General features: G+C 42.8%; 1 protein-coding gene across 2 annotated transcripts in view; it reads left to right on the top strand.

Annotated features, from left to right (window-relative positions):
* The window catches only part of PTPRN (protein tyrosine phosphatase receptor type N), a 48,873-nt gene that overhangs the window by 9,204 nt on the left and 27,302 nt on the right, over positions 1 to 12,367 (top strand). The window lies entirely within an intron of this gene.

Raw genomic sequence — 12,367 nt, 5'->3', positions numbered from 1 at the left:
GGTTTAAAATGAATCTGTGTCTTCATGATCTTCTGTAACATTTCATACACCATTTTCCAGTAGACTCACAATCTCACATGTCCACCACATATGATAAAAGGAACCAATCTGTTTAGTACATTTCCAACACTTACTAGACATATTAGTATACATCTTACAGAGTTTCTGTGGGGTCAGGTACCATCTATAAAACATCTTTTATAGATTTTCTTTGAAAGTTACTGACCTAGTTAATTTAACATTAAGTTTCCATAGTTTCTCCCAGTCTTCTAATGCTATATTGTAGCCAAAGTTTTTTGCCCATTGAACCATACAGTCCTTTACAACTTCATCTTGAGTTTTGAAGTAGATCTGCATATATTTTGGAAATCAACTTTTCTTGTGGACCCAACAAAATTTTGTCGAATACATGTTGCTCTGTAATAAAACCTGTTGCCTTATCTTTGGCATATCTAGATTCAATTTGCATTCTTGACCACCAATCCATTTTAATATTCACATTTTCCAATTCTTCTTTGGTTTTCAGTTGGTTATCTTTTCCCAACAAGTCTTCATATCTATAATTCTGATTTGGTTTTAAGAGGTTTGGATGTGTAAATGCTTCTACTGGAGAAACCCATCTTGGGATTTTTTGGTAAATTTTCATCTTTAACCATGACCACGTATGATACAAAGATTTTGGAAACCAATGATTCTTAAAATAGGAGTGGCCTTCGAGTCTTTAAAATTAATTTATATTTGTACTTATATTGTTATTGATTTTATCTGTTATTATGATATCATGATTTCGTATCATGTCCTGTAAGCCGCCCTGAGCCTGCCTTGGCGGGGAGGGCGGGGTATAAAAAAAATTTACTTACTGATACCACAAATATGTGTGCCATCCCATAGTTAAATCATGTCCTAATAGCATTTGTCTCTTGTCGTTCAAAAGTATCCAGTCTCTTACCCATAAAAGTACAGATGCTTTGTAATATAGCTGCCAATCTGGTAGCCCCATGCCTGCTTTTAGTTTAGAGTCCTGCAATGTCTTTTGTTTAATTGCAAGACCCCTATAATACGCTTGAGCAGTGTCCCAAACGACTTGCATTTTTACTTGTGTTATATTCTGTTTAAAATAGTATTCCATCTCCACCTTGGATTCTTTAAGAAAGTCTTTATCTTTCAAAATTGAAATATTTAAATTCCAAAATTTTCTCTTCCGTAAACCTTTTAGCTTTGTCGTTACAGGACTATGGTCTGAGATAACTCTTTTTTGAATTTCTACATCAGTTGGATCTTTAATCAAACTTGCTGAAAGCCAACACATATCAGTTCTTGACCAAGTTTGATGACTGGAAGAATAATACATAAAATCTTAAAATCTTGTTCTCCATGCATCTACCAGGTCCATTTCTTCTGCTAATTTCCAAAAACTTACTGGTAACTGAAGACCTTTATTTTTAATCTGTTTGTGCATTTTTCTATCCAGTTGTTTATCCGAAACTTCATTAAAATCTCCTGTTAAACAATATTCTGCATATTCCAAATTTGATAATTTAAGACTCAGGTCTTAAAAAAATTTCTCTTGGTGATCATTTGGGGCATAAATATTTGCAAGTAAATTTTTTTTATTATCCACTGTGATTTCCAACAATAAAATTCTTCCATCTTCAGAGGCAAATTGCAATTGCAGGTTAAATTTATCTTTAATATATATTGCCACACCTCGTTTCTTCTTATAGTTATCTGTTGCTGTGAATAAATTGCCCAATTTTTTATTTTTCAAAAGATGTTGGTCTTTCATTAAAATATGAGTTTCTTGTAAGCAAATTATATCCATTTCCAATTTTGCCAAATATCTAAATGTTTTCCTCCTTTTAACAGGAGAGTTAAGTCCATTCACATTAATTGAAACTATTGAAGCCATTATAGGTTTGGAGCAGCCAGAAAAGCCGGAAGCTCCTGTCGCAAAAGCCGCGCAAACGCCAAACTGCTTTTTGGCGGTTTCAGTTTGAGCGGCTTTTGCGCCGGGAGCTTGCGGCTTTTCTGGCTGCTCCGCAGCGTTTAGTGCAAAATCTGCGCAGATCCTGCGCGGTGAAGAGGGGGGTCGCGCCGGCGGAAGGTGAGTGCGAAAACGACCTCTGTGTCAGGGTGAGATAGTTTAATCTTACAAAAACACAGAAGAAATGCATGCTACTGGAGGGCTACTCAGACACTGAGGGGAACTAAAATATTTTTGGCAGGAAAATCTGCCTGGGAGTTGGGGAGTGATAGAGGTCCATCATAGCCCATGTTGCCCTTAATATAGGATAAGCCTTTCCACAACTTCAGACAGTATACCTCAAGTTTCTTACAATGCAATTCTAATCAGTGTTACACTCTTCTAAGGCTATACATTTTGTTGTTGAATAGTTAAACTTTACTGTTTTATAAAATTATTTAGAATGAATAACTTTATAAAATAATTTAACACTCATGACATCAGATGGGATCATTCTGCAGTCCTGTTGGATATTTGTAGACACGTGCTTTGGAATGAGTACTAGGAGAGTCTTCCCAGTGTTCCTTTATGGTCTTATCTGCTTCTAGTTTGTTATATAACAACCCCATTGCATATCTCAACTGGATGCATAGGCGGATCAATGATTTCCGTGAAACAGAAAATATCCTTGTTTAATAGAAAATGTTTACAATACCAAGCCAGTTTCAGGTAGTTAAAAAGCACCACATGTGAATGCAAAGTCATTAAGATATATCAGTGCATGACAGTTGGGGTGACTAGCCAGCCAGGCCGCTGACAGGGTGACAAAATTTGATGAGTTCAAGTCAGCTGGAGGGCCATTGAAGAAAGCCTCATGCTGCATCCAGCTGAAAGCCTCTCCAGTGATTTTCCTGTTGATGTCATTCTGGCTGCAACCACTAGGAGTGCAGGGAAGTCTAAGTACAATAAAGGGCACTCTACTATTGGCTAGACTTGCCTTTCTCCAAGACTGAAGCAAACTTGCCTAACAGGTAAGGTAAGGTAAATTTATTTTTGTATCCCGCCCTCCCCCGCCAAAGGCAGGCTCAGGGCAGCTCACAGACATGGAACAACCATGATTTCAATAAAATACAATCAATACAATACAATACGACAAATTAAAATACAATTAAATTACCATTATAAGTTAGGATAAAATTAGATAAAGCAGCTGTTATATATTAATAATAATAACAGATCATGCTAATCTCATTAACCAAGACAGTACTGGAGCAAGACCAGAGAGCAGGTCATTTTCTCCAATAGTCTAGCCTTTCTCTCTTCCTTTCCTTGTACCCAGCTCAGCCAAATCTTGCAAAGCAGTAGTTAGGATGTTGCAACAAGATAAAACAACCTTTCCCTATCTCTTCCTTAATTTTTCACCCTGTTTTCCACTTTCCTCATTTCTCTCTCTCTTCCTCCCTCCATTTATTTTCAGAATGTGGTCTCAAGTCTTTTTCATCGCTATCTTGCTTGGCAACAGAACATACTTATTAGTAGTACAGTAGCGAACTGTTGTTAATATTATGAACAGAAGGGGGGAGTTAATATCTCCCCATGATCTAACAAAGTAGTAAAGGGATGTTTCCCCCCTCCTACACACTTTTCATGCATGGTAATGGAATATCTGTTTTAGTGCTTATACATGGAGAACAGATATTACAACTCCCAGTTCAGGCACTGGGTTATTATTATTGTGTAGCTGAAAGATTGAATAGTCCTTTGTAAAGCTTACTTTGCTATACAACAAATAATGTGATCTTTTTAATATTAGGGTTGGCAGTCCCCAGTTGGGGGCAGGGGATTCCCTGGTGTGGAGGCACTCCCCCCCCCCCCACTTCAGGATTATCAAAAAGCAGGGGGGTTTGAATGTCTGCTGGGCACTCCATTTACCCTATGGAGACTGGTTCCCATAGGGTATAATGGAGAATCGATCCACGTGTACTTGGGGGGGGGAGTGTTTTTTGAAATAGAGGCACCAAATTTTCAGTATCACATCTGATAACTGTCCTACCACCACCACCCCCAGTTTCAAAAAGATTGGGCCAGGGGGTTCAATTCTATGAGCCCCAAAAGAAAGTGCCCCCATCCTCCCATTATTTCCAATGAAGAGAAGGCATTTAAAAAGAGCGATTGTCACAAGCTTGCTCCTGGCTCCACCCCCAAAGTCCCCAAATATTTCCTGAGTCAGATGGGGCAACCCTGCTTTAAATTATATTTGTAAAAATACCATACCCAGTCTTTCTCCCAAATGGGGACCCAAAGCTGCATAGTTTTCCTGTCCTCCATTTTATCCTCACAACAACCCTGTGAGATAGATCTGGCTGAGAGTGTTTCACCCAGCAGTCTTCCTTAACAGAGTTGGGGATCTGAGTATTACAGAAACATGACAGGTTGCTTAAAAGCTATCTTACAACATGTTGCCTATGGTGAAGATAACCTGGTTCAGGGTATTGAATTCCCTTCATTTTTAGCTCTGCAACTCCCTTCTGGGGTTGGTGGCCAGTTTTCAAAATGTAGCATTATTTTCTGAATCATACCTGCCGCAAACAGAGACCCTTTGTTTCCACTGCAAATAGCACAGGGTGAGGGGATGGTTTGCTTCACCTGGGCCAGGATTTTCCCATGACTTTCCATTTTGGCTCTGGGATTCCCACAATCATCCTGAAGTTGATGGTCAGTTTTGAGTCTCCTGGCTTTGTTCTCCGATGGGTTATAGCTTGAACAGTACTGTCTGGAAGCCAGCAAAGATGTGTTCTCTTCAGTTATTTCTGTACATGGAAAAACAGCATTTCAGAAACTCATTATACACACACACATACACACTTTTGTCTTGGCAAAATGGAGCTTCCTCATTGGTTGGGACTGCACTGCATCAACCTTTGGCCCATCAAACCATCAATCAAGACTACTTGCTTGCCATTGGTTGAGTCTGTTTCTCTCTCCCTCCAGAGTGGCTGTTGCTAGCCAGCAAAGCTAATTCTGTCAGTAAAAGCCAACTAACATTTGTTCTGGCAATTTCTGGCTCTCCCTACTCTCCCATTGGCTGAGCCGCCTGTCACACTGCTTCACAGAGGAGAGAAAGAAACCTTTTCTTTGATTGGCTGAGAGAAGGCGGAGGAGGGAAAGAGCTAGAGAAAGCTTTCCCTAGGTTGACTGAGAGCTCCTTTCTCTCCTCCTCTGGAAGGGAAACAGCCAGAGAAGGGGGGGGGGAGGCGGATGGTGTCCTCTGGCAGCAGACCAGATACAGGGAGGTAAAGCAAGACAGAGTGAGAGAGAATGAAGACCTGTGCTTAAGATCAGTAACATTATCAGAGAGAGATTGTTGGTCTGAAAGGTATCACTAAAGGCCTCTGAGGAAGAACTCATTGGGGCCACTCCTGACTAGGGCTTACAGTTCCAGGTTGATAGGAAATTCCTGGAGATTCTGTGGTGGAGTTTGAGGAAGGCATAGGAGTTAGTGCTTCAGAGCGGGGTCTGCCGGGCTCAGGTTCTTGCTGTGGAAGCTGACTGGGTGATTTCAGACCAGTCACAGAGTTTCAACTTAACCTACCTAACAGTGTTGTTGTGCAGATCAAAGGGGGGAAGAGGAGAATGATGTAAGCTGCTTTGGTTTCCCCCCCCCACACACACACACTGTTGAGAAAGATCATCCTTTTCCTATGTAGAGGTTGCAGGGAGGTAGGAGGCAATGGAAAGCTGAAGTAAGAGGGGCAGATAAAGGGAAGGAGATAGGGTTGCCAACTCCAGGGTGGGAAATTCTTGGAAATTTAAGGCGTGGGGCCTGCAGAGAGTTGAGTTTCAGGAGGGGTGGGACCTCAGACAGGAACAATGCCATACACTCCACCCTCCAAACCAGCCATTTCCTCCTGGGGAACCACTGTTGTCAATCTCCAGGTGAGGGCTGGAGATCACTTAGAGTTACAACTACTCCAGATGGCAGAGAACAGCTCCCCTTGAGATGGGGGTGGGGGGAGTGAATGCCTTCACTTGGGCGGGTGGGAAGACAGCAAAGGCGGGGCATTCACCCAGAGCCTCTTTCTAGAACCCATTGTATTTTTCTTTACAACTGGCCTTATTCCTAGTAATCATCGTAACTTAACATTTTAAAAGATCACGTTTGCATTATGTTCAGATTTGCTTTTAAATCAAGTTATTTCAAAACTAATTTTTTAAAGTGCATGCGTAGCAGCAGAAACTTAAACAAAATTTTAAAATCCAATGTAAATGTTTAAAAAAATCCATTCCCTGGAAATTACCCAGCTGCCCCACTCAGCCATATTCCATGGTGAAATCTATTTCCCTTGTAAATAGTCTGCTCAGAATATAAAAATTGAGAAGGTTACCAATTTATGCATCATTTTTTGAGCTTTCATAGTCTGCATACTCCAGATGATGTTCTCTGAACCACAGCTGCTGAGCTGGTGAACGTTGATTGTTGTAACTGAGTTACACGTTTCAAAAAATGGGAATATAATCAATGAACCAATATCCAATTTCTTGACTCTTGGCACAGCATGCGTGCAGATCGTTGCCAGTTTTTATCCTCCCTAGAGCCCTATGAGGTAGCTTAGGATAAAAGATTATAAATGGCTGAAAGTTATCATGTAAGCTTCATGGCTTGAGTAGGAATTTTAACCCAGGTCTCCCTGATCCAATTCCTGTACTTTACACCAGCCTGGCTTCCTCTGAATTATTAAACCACTTACAATTACAGCTAGGAGGTCTCAATCATCATTAGTTCTTACAAGATCTTTTCTTTCCTCCTCTTTCTGCTAATGACCTTTTTCCAAGCCCCAGCTGTGGCAACAATGGTTGCTGATCTGTTTCAGCACCATGGTCAGCTCTAACAGCTGGCTGGTGTCTGATGTTTTTATTAACCGATAAACCAGGGGATTGGCATGAGTGTCAAATGAATTTCATTGTTTAGCTGCAAAGATGCTGATGTGCCAACCCCAGGGGCCAAGTGGTATAGATCAGGGGCTTGCTGGTCCCAGAGGCGATTTTGGTTGAAGGTACTGGATGGCAGTAGGTGGCAGATGGGACAGTGTTTGCTCTTCAGTGAGATGGTGGCCTTGCATTTGTAGCTGGCAACCTCCTACTTCAGTCTGAGTGTACTCAGCAACCACACTGTAGGGGGATGGCTGCTGGTGTTTACTTGGGAAGGGGCTGGAAGGAGTTCTAGTCTAAAAACAGTCCTGGAGCTAGCCTGACCTGGCTCAACTACATTCCTGCTTTGGGGGTGAAGCAAGGGAGATACTGTGTCAGGCAAAATGGCCTTGGTGTACTTCAATCTTCAACAAATGTGCTGGGGCATTGCTGAAGATTGATGCTACAGGAAGCTAAGAGCATACCTAATTATATCCAAGGGGTATGTGGCCTGCACCCATATTTAGTGTTCTGTGATCTGCATGCATGAAACCAATATACCTTGAGTAAGGGTCTCTTTTCCATGTTCTTGTCATGATGTTCCATAGCATTTTCTCTTCATCCATTTTGGTAATATATGGCTACACACACACACACACACACAAAAATTCTTGTTGCCGTTACCCAACGTTTGCCTTCCTGTACTAGGTAGAACAGGGGGTGTCAAACATGCAGCCCGGAGGCCAGATCTGGCCCCTGGAGGGTTCCTATCAGGCCTGCAAGCAAGTCTGCTTTCTTCTCCCTCTCTCTTGCTTCCTTCTGTGTCACAGTTTGCTTTGCCAGGCTTTCTCAGTAGTGCAGGAGCTATAGAGCAAAGTCTCTGTTTTCTCCATTGGCTTAGGCTTCTCCTTTGGGGAGGAAGGGGGGGGGAGGGAGAGTTTGCTTTGCCAGGCTCTCTCAGTCGCACAGAAGAGCTACTGAGCCAAGCCTCCCTTCTATTGGCAGAGGCTCTACCCCCTCCTCATCCCCTGGGAAGGCAGGGAAACAACCAGAGTTTCCTTTGCCCAGTTTCCTCAATCACACTGAAGAGATACAAAATATTTTAATTTTGTTTGTCTGTGTCCTTTATAAAGTTTATATCTCCGCTACCTGGGATTACAATTTATGACACACATGGCCCAGTTCAACAAGGTCTCATTTATGTCAGATCTGACCCTCATGAGTTCAGCACTCCTGAGATAGAGTAAAACTGTGGCTTTGCTCTTGCCATAAGATCTCTGGTGGACATTTTGTGCTCTGTATAGTATAGGCCTTGACAACTGATAGGAAATTTTAGTTGGTATAGAATGTTTCCGATGCTGTTGAGGTTGACTAATTCCAAGCACATCTATTGTTTAACATCTTCCTTGGCTACTTGTAGCTCTCCAGGCTTAATTCAACCTCTTGAAGGTGCCCAATATAAAGCCCTGTATGGTTTGGCCCAACACACCAAAGCAACCATTTTCTTTACGATTACAAGATCTACAGAACCTTAAAGACAACATCCATGTCTAAAGTCCAGAGAATAAGTACAGCGACAGCAGTGTTTTCTGGGACTGTCCCATGTGACACCTCTTTCTTTGTTGTCTTAAATTGGGGAATCTTTGTAAAACAATTATAATTAGGTGAACTGGAAAGAAGGATGACCTGCTGTGTCTTCTGGACCTGGGCTGTTGCGGGTCAGTGTCCATGAGGACTTAATGTACATTACCTGTGCTGGATGTAGGGGTTGTTCCTTTACCTTGCCATACACTCCTCTGCTAGCCCCTTACCACTTTAAATTATGTCTCCTAATCATCAGCTCCCATGTTGCATTGGAGTGCCTGTAGAATAAACCCCTAGATTAAATTAAATGTCTTGATAAGCATTAGTTCTTTTGCTAGATGCTCCAGGGCAATTGTTGCAGGGGATGAAATGTGCCCTTTCCAAATCATCATTGTCTTTTGACACTACCTGGAAACAACCGTGCATAAGACTCTTGTGTGGCACACTTCAGCATTTCCTCAATATGTGCTGGTTAGTTCTGAGAAAGAGCAGGGTAGAGTGGTTATTAAAGCCCCTGGCATGTGGGCAGAGCCCCCTCACTTCCTCCCACCACCAAATAGTTGGCAGTTTGGATGGAAATTCTGCTGGCTTCAGCAGTTTGCTGGTATCCTTTCAGCTTTATATCCTTAAGCCAGGGGTGGGAAACCTTTTTTCCCTCAAGGGCCATATGGATATTTATAACATCATTCGCGGGCCATAAAAAATTATCAACTTAAAAAAACAGTGCTCCGCTAAGAGAGAACGATTCAAGCCGGCAAAATTAATACAAATAATCGTTTTTCTATTTGAAGTCATGAGGGGAGAGACTAATCTGGCGCACGCATACACACACACCCAGTCCGCCGACCTAGGCTAATGCAAAGGTCCAGGGTTTTTTTTGTAGAAAAAGCCCAGCAGGAACTCAGTAGCATATTAGACCACATCCCTTAATATTAGTATATTAGGTCACACACTCATTAGTATATTAGGCCACACCATCTGGGATAATCAAGTGCAAACTGAACTGTGGCGGTCACTTTTCCAGGCCCTGCAGCAATTCTGGCCAGCTGGCCAGGCCCCAGGGAGGCTGCCACACAGTACATTTGGGCCCTGTGATCCCTGCCTGGCCCTGGGGAGGCTGTTGCACAGCGTGGCAGGGTCCCACAATCCTCGCTGGCCAGCCAGGTCCCAGGGAGGCTGCCACATGGCTTGGTTCGGCCCAGCAATCCCCGAAGGCTGCACCAAGTGACCTCAGGGGCCGCATACAGCCCTCGGGACAGAGGTTCCCCACCCCTGCCTTAAGCTATGAGCTTGGGTGCCAGTGCACCAGCTTGCAAAACTGCCCCATCAAGCATTTTACTGTGTACTTAAATCCAGTTGATTTTGGTGGAATATACGTAAATGCTTTTAATGTTCTCTTGTCGTTATCCATCAACTGCCAAGCCAACTTCCACTGTATCTGATCTCTGTTCATATAATTGGGGAATTATTATTATTATTTTTACACAGATCTGTTCACTGAAACTGATTTGCAAATTCTTGAATTCTGACTTAAATGTGGTGCAAGGATGAAACGCAGTTTTTTTGCCTTGTAGTGCTTCAGTTTCTGCCTCCCTACAGGTATGGGGTGCCTCTTTTTACATTTCCGTATCTTGTTAATGGCTGCTGATAGATGCAGTACCGGTTTCTTCTTTTAAGAAAATTTATAAAACCAAAACCTACCCAGACCTGGAAATCTACCACTTTCAGTGATTTAATTATTTCAATTACCTCTTCCATTCTGCTATTCTTATCTCTCCAGAAGCAGCTTTAAAGGTTTTCTGCAAAATGGTTTTGCTTTTATATATAACTGGGGCGGGGGGGTCAGTTGCTAGGTCACCCAGAGTTCCTGGTGATATTGTTATTCCCATAGCTGTAAAAATAAAAGTTGGACAGTTTTTAATTTCACAATGTAATCACTTCGTATACTTGTCTTATCCACTTAGCCAGTTTGGTGTAGTGGTTAAGTGTACGGACTCTTATCTGGGAGAACCGGGTTTGATTCCCCACTCCTCCACTTGCACCTGCTGGCATGGCCTTGGGTCACCTGCTAGCATGACCTTCGGTCAGCCATAGCTCTGGCAGAGGTTGTCCTTGAAAGGGCAGATGCTGTGAGAGCCCTCTCCAGCCCCACCCACCTCACAGGGTGTCTGTTGTTGGGGAGGAAGGTAAAGGAGATTGTGAGCCGCTCTGAGACTCTTCGGAGTGGAGGGCGGGATATAAATCCAATATCTTCTTCTTCTTCTTTCATTTGGAAGCTAATAACTTTCTGTCTCTATGATGTGGCAACAGGGGCACTTGCTCTGAATCAATCTGGACAACCCTGACATCAAAGATCATTTTAGATGTATATTTTACCTCGGATATTGCAGTCTGATGGGGTTTCGCCACCTGTACAAAACTATCGTGCATGATCTAGTACAGGATTGGCCAAACTGTGGCTCAGGAGCCACATTTGGCTCTTTCACATATATTATGTGATTCTCGAAACCTCCACTTCTTCATTAGCTGGCTTGGAGAAGGCATTTCTCTCTTTAAATCACTTCTCCAAACTAGCCAGCCGTGAGGGTGCTTTGGAGGTGAGAGCCAGTTTGGTGTAGTGGTTAAGTGTGCGGACTCTTATCTGGGAGAACCGGGTTTGATTCCCCACTCCTCCACTTGCACCTGCTGGAATGGCCTTGGGTCAGCCATAGCTCTGGCAGAGGTTGTCCTTGAAAGGGCAGCTGCTGTGAGAGCCCTCTCCAGCCCCACCCACCTCACAGGGTGTTTGTTGTGGGGGAGGAAGGTAAAGGAGATTGTGAGCCGCTCTGAGACTCTTCGGAGTTGAGGGCGGGATATAAATCCAATATCTTCTTCTTCTCTTTCCACCTCTCTCTCCCTCCCTCCCTCCCCCATCTATTTGCCTGCCTCCCTCCCTCCCTTCCTTGCGGCTCTTAAACAACTGACATTCATGTCTTGTAGCTCTCAAATATCTGATGTTTATTCTGTGTGGTTCTTATGTTAAGCAAGTTTGGCCACCCAAGGTCTAGTAGGAAATAAATGGAGTCTCTCTTTCTCCTCTCTCAAATTTGCATGTCAGTTCCTTCAGTCTGCTTCATCCATGAACCTTAACTATTTCAGCAACATCCTGTATGTTAATTAAGCCTTCTATTATTAAAATAAATTCAAGTCATATTCACAGTTTTGCAGCATCTGAGATTTCACAATAGTATTTATATTGATAATCTGTGTCCAAGGAGTTCCGTGTTAAAGTTAGTAAGTAAAACATTAATCAAAATGACGTGATACTTGAATCCAATATTTTTGTACCTAAGGACATTCCTACCATACATGAAATACATTGGCATTGTCAGTCTAATATTTTTAATTTAATGGCATATATCCTAACACTCAGTTCAGCAGATTTTAATGACCTTTACAAGCCTAAGGGGCCTTCATTCAGCAGAAAGGAGCCACTCAAGTTGGAGGGAAGTTCCAAGGCTGGAGGAAGACTAATTGGGGGGATAGGTGTGTCATTCCTGTCTTGCTGAAAACTTTGTCTCAACAACCAGATGGATTTTCAGCCTCTGCTCTAGGAATAGCTCTCAGCTTGGTTGCTGTCAAACGTGCAGCCTGAGGGCCAGATCAGGCTCCTGGAGGCCTCTTATCAGGCCTGTGAACAAGTCAGTCATTTGCTTCTTTTTCTCTCTATTGCTTCCTTCTGTGTCACAGCTGGCTTTGTCAGGCTTGCTTGATCACACAGGAGCTACAGAGCAAAGCTTCTGTTTTCTCTATTGGCTGATCATCACGTGAAGCAACATGCACAAAAGCTCGCAATGCCCAGTCATTTCATGTTTTCCCCTTGGTCTTAGGCTCAAAGCATTGACCATGAGATTTCTGTAATGAATGCCAGTA

This window comes from Heteronotia binoei, chromosome 21 (assembly GCF_032191835.1).
Source record: "Heteronotia binoei isolate CCM8104 ecotype False Entrance Well chromosome 21, APGP_CSIRO_Hbin_v1, whole genome shotgun sequence".
Classification (NCBI taxonomy): domain Eukaryota; kingdom Metazoa; phylum Chordata; class Lepidosauria; order Squamata; family Gekkonidae; genus Heteronotia; species Heteronotia binoei.
The sequence above is the reverse complement of the archived record's forward strand: the minus strand, read 5'-3'. Positions and strand labels throughout refer to the sequence as shown.